The sequence below is a fragment of the Daucus carota genome, chromosome 4 (assembly GCF_001625215.2).
Source record: "Daucus carota subsp. sativus chromosome 4, DH1 v3.0, whole genome shotgun sequence".
In the NCBI taxonomy this organism is placed as follows: domain Eukaryota; kingdom Viridiplantae; phylum Streptophyta; class Magnoliopsida; order Apiales; family Apiaceae; genus Daucus; species Daucus carota.
In genome coordinates, this window is record NC_030384.2 from 13,779,950 (window position 1) to 13,784,579 (window position 4,630).

The 4,630-nt window shown below is 34.2% G+C and overlaps 1 long non-coding RNA gene across 1 annotated transcript; it reads right to left on the bottom strand.

Annotated features, from left to right (window-relative positions):
• Positions 1-510: 510 nt before the first annotated feature.
• Positions 511-3,954, bottom strand: LOC135152029 (uncharacterized). The gene is made up of 2 exons (XR_010291112.1): positions 3,754-3,954; positions 511-846 (listed from the first exon to the last, which is right to left on the bottom strand). It is a non-coding gene; the product is annotated as an uncharacterized LOC135152029 (long non-coding RNA).
• Between the last annotated feature and the right edge of the window lie 676 nt (positions 3,955-4,630).

The following is a 4,630-nucleotide window of genomic DNA, read 5'->3' on the forward strand; positions in this document are numbered from 1 at the left end:
AAAGGCCAAAGGAGGAGTCAGGTATGCAGTAGTAGCAGTTGATTACTTTACAAAATGGGCCGAGGCCGCGCCTCTGGAAACCATTACTGCTAAGAAGATAACAAGCTTTGTATTCAATTCGATTGTGTGTAGATTTGGTATCCCGTTCAAGTTGATATCTGATAATGGGAAACAATTTGATAGCAGAGAATTGAAGAAGCTATGTGATGACTTGAATATAAGGAGAAACTTTGCAGCTGTGTACCACCCACAAAGCAATGGACAGACTGAAGCAATCAACAAAATCATCAAACACACGCTGAAGGCCAAGTTGGAAGAGAAGAAAGGTGATTGGCCGGAGGAGCTTCCAATGGTACTATGGTCATACAATACTACGCCAAGGACAACCACTGGGGAGTCGCTGTGACAGCCCGAGAATCCGGGGGTCTGGATTCTGACGTCACCACACAAAATCATTCTAAAACACTTTTGAAAACCTGTATTTCTGAAAAAGGTAATAAAATCAAAGGATTTAAAACCTGAAAACTTTAGTAAAAGATTTAAAAGAAAACACTTTAACCCCCTAAAAACAGGATCGCATCCAGGTTACAGTATTGAAATTAGAATCAACCACTATTAATAAACATTATCTTACAAACTCAGATCATCTTCGATAAGAAGAATCACTGCCAGTCTACCTCAATTATGACTTACAACTGAATCTCATCAATACAATTCTATCTAGAACCAACCTTGACAATCTCCATGGACATTCCACTTGTCCTCTGGATGTTCTATAACTCTGACTCCTCGCTTAGCCTTAGTCATACTCGCAACCTCAATCAAGCAATTCATCTCTAAGCTTTTCTGAAATGGTTAAAAAGGAATAGCAAGGGTGAGCAACAATGCTCAGCAAGTGTATATAAGCAACAATAGTCCTGAAATATCTTATCAGGGTTCACAAGTTCAGGACATGCAATTGAAAACTTCACAATTCTTATCAGCAATTGAAATCAGAATTCAAACTTACAGAAGAATTGTCGAATTAGATTCATCACATTTTTACTTAAAAACCAAAGGTTAGGCTGCTGATCAGTCACGCACTAACCCCGAACATGGCACACAGCCCTGTTCTCTATACTGGATCCAAGGCACACATTGGCCTATAATTGACCACGAATCTGGTCCACATATTTTATAAAAACTAATCCAATTCTAACAAGTTAAATCAACAGACAATTGAATCAACAGAACAGAATCATAATCATTATCAGCAACAGAAATATTTCAAATCAACTTTTGGGAATCAACATTTCATAAACCACAGCCTGTCTTTTGATAAATCATAGTTCAGGAAATTCCTAACTATTCAGTATCCTCCATTATCGGCTAAGCATCTGAATTTAGCCTGCTAAACCAGCATGACAATGGCGGGTTGAATAATCAAGAAGATCCCATTTCATTCTAGGCTCTAACTATCACTGAGCAACACATGCTTCAATGACGGTCTGAACTTCGAATTAATTTGTAGAACTGGTATTTTTAAAATCTTGAGGATTGGAAAGAATGGATCAAAATAGAAATTGAGAGTAATTAGGTGTTTGGCTTTTCAAAACTTGGAAAAAGAAAACAATCATGGGATTCATAAGAAAGAGTTTATCTGAGAAGGGTTTCAGTATAAACAGTATCATAACGTTGACAGAATAATCAGAACATGCAATATATATAGGAGGAAGGATTTAGGAAAACTTGCCTTAAATCCGCTTCCACACACATAGCTTAATCTCATTTTTCCACTTTCACACTCTATGCATATCATAGTCTCTAGACCATCTTTGGCTATACTCTATTCGCCACACTGCTTCGTTTACTCGATTCGTTCCTTATTCGCTTTGTAATATCGTTTGACCTTCTGAACGTCTTCGATCGTATCCGTCTCGTCCAAACCCTTTACGAGAATAAGATACTACCATTATCACTAAATAATCTATTGATTCTTATCTCTACTTATCAACTCGGTAGCATAACCTATCGCATACACATATCACGTATATCGATACCCACTTATATAACTTTTTAAACTCATCAAATATCACTTAACACATAATCATGCTTTGACTCTACCATATAGTCTAATCATATTTCACATAACATATTATCAATTAAATATCATATAAATCTTATCGAAAATCCGACATCGTCTCGTCTATTTATTAGACTATCCACCTGTTATCCTATCTCAATCAACAATCAACCAACCAAATCCAATTACTATAATCCATATGCTTTTATCCGACATCTATCAAGACACGACACTATGTCATTTAATCATTTAACACATGTTTGTAATACTAGAACAACCAGATAGTCCATGCAATCATCAATTAATAGCAATTAGATCACATATAATCATATTCTATACATTTAACAACAATTATTCACATTCTATACTCCACCATATTATTATGTCACATTAAAATAGACTTTATAAGCTTTAATCTCTTTTTCGTTTCACTCTATTCTGAATTACGAGTCAAAAGTTATGAGCAAGACCGTTTTCTAACTCTCCTATCGGTACATAACATATCAAACAGATAGCAGACAACATTTTTCATATAAGGTTTCCCATCCCAATTGATATCAAATCAAGTCTCAGGTTAAAAATGATTTTTCAGGAATTTTCTGGAATTTCTAGACATTTTTCGGAATTAAAACAGGTAAAAGAATCCATTTTTGAATAAATAATCAAGTCCGATTGCTCAAGATCGGGTCCAAAATCATTTGAAATCAATTAACGAGCCTCAAACATATTTTAGAAAAAAATAATTCAAAGCTCGAAACTATTTTTCGGAATTTTTAAATCAAAAGGAACAATTAAATCTAATTAGTTAATCAATTAAAATCTATTAATAATTAACTAAATTAATTAATCAATTAATATTTAAATTAATTGACCAATTAAAATAATTAATTACTAATTAAAATTAATTAACAAACTAATTTAGATTTATTTTTTAAATAAAGAAATAATTAAAAACTATTTTTGGAATTTAAAATAATTAAATAAAACAATTTCTGAAAATTAAAATCAAAAGGTTTTTTTGTAAACTTTTGAAAGTTTTGTCCAGGGTTCAAACTGCAACTTTTCAAAGTTACAGGGGATGTTTTGTAAGATTCAAAACTTGGGTATGATGACTTCATCATCTTTAAAAGTTGGGGTACCAAACTGCACTTTTGCAGCGGCACCCCCCGGAAAACGCCGACGGCGACTTAAACCCGCCCAGAAACGCACCAGATGCTCCAGAATCATCCTAACCACTGCCAGGAACTTGTACATGCACTCGGAAACGCTAAAAACCGTGGGAGTTCGCCGGAATTTCAACATTAAACTCGCCGGAGGCGAGTTTCTTTCGAAACTCCGGCGGCCGACTTCCCGGCACTCCACACCACATCTGATCACACGTACAACATCCCCTCATCCTCCTGAACGTTCCAGTAGCTTCAATTTCTACCCAGAATCAACAGAAAAGAATCCCCCAAATTTCAATTAAAAATATTCAAGAACACTCAAGAACATTCAAGAACACATCTCAAGAATCAAACCCTTGTTTCTATATGTTACGGAAGTCAAAAATCGACATATAATATATGAAAACGAATGGCAGGAGATGCTCTACAACATGGAATCATCAAATCAATCAAACAAGATCGTTTGCAAAAATTCATATTTCAAATCATTTAAATTAGAAATTAAAAAGCTTATTTAGCAAAAACCTGTTGATTCAGCACTGATATGGATGACTACAATAGATTCTACGCGTCGAGAGCTTCGTTTTGACTATTCATACGCCTCCATCGGATTCCAATAACGCCTTCAAATCCTCGTTTGATTGTGAAGAACACGAAGAACACCCGTTCGTTTTCTCTCGGTATTCGTGCAGAGAAACGGACGAAATGATTGTACGTGCGAGATAAACTGGTAAAGGATATTTATAGAGGAAGATAAGAGAATATTCCTTGAATATGCTTTGGAATATTCCTTGAATATGCTTTGGAATATTCCTGGAATATGCTTCACGCATTACGAGACAACCAGATAATTATTAACTTTAAAAATATTAATAAAACCGTACCGGACCATTTACGGGGCAAACCGTACTCCGGATTGAAAAAGTTAAAACACGAGAAATGCTCAGAATGTCCCAAATAGCCTAATGGCGAAATTTTCCCGAACGCCCACGGGGTTTAAAATGTTAAATAACTATTTAAATATATATAATAATTAAACGAAATTAAATTCACAAATCGATCATAAAATCACGTAGCAATCCAAAAATTGATATGAACATATCTAAATAAACTATATTTTATCCTGATCATATAGAAATTAAAATATCTCAAATCCGAACACATATGAACAGTCAATTCAATAAACCCGATAACACAAACCTCACAGATATTCATATAAATATCACATACTATTCATAAATTATCAGGAAAATACCCAAATGTTCCATATTTTATTCTGAGAATATGAAAATTGAAAACTCGCGATTGCAACATATATAAGCAATCAAAATAGAAAACTAGTTATCAAATAATTTACCAAATATTCAAATAATATTCGTAAATAACCATAACTGGTTACACG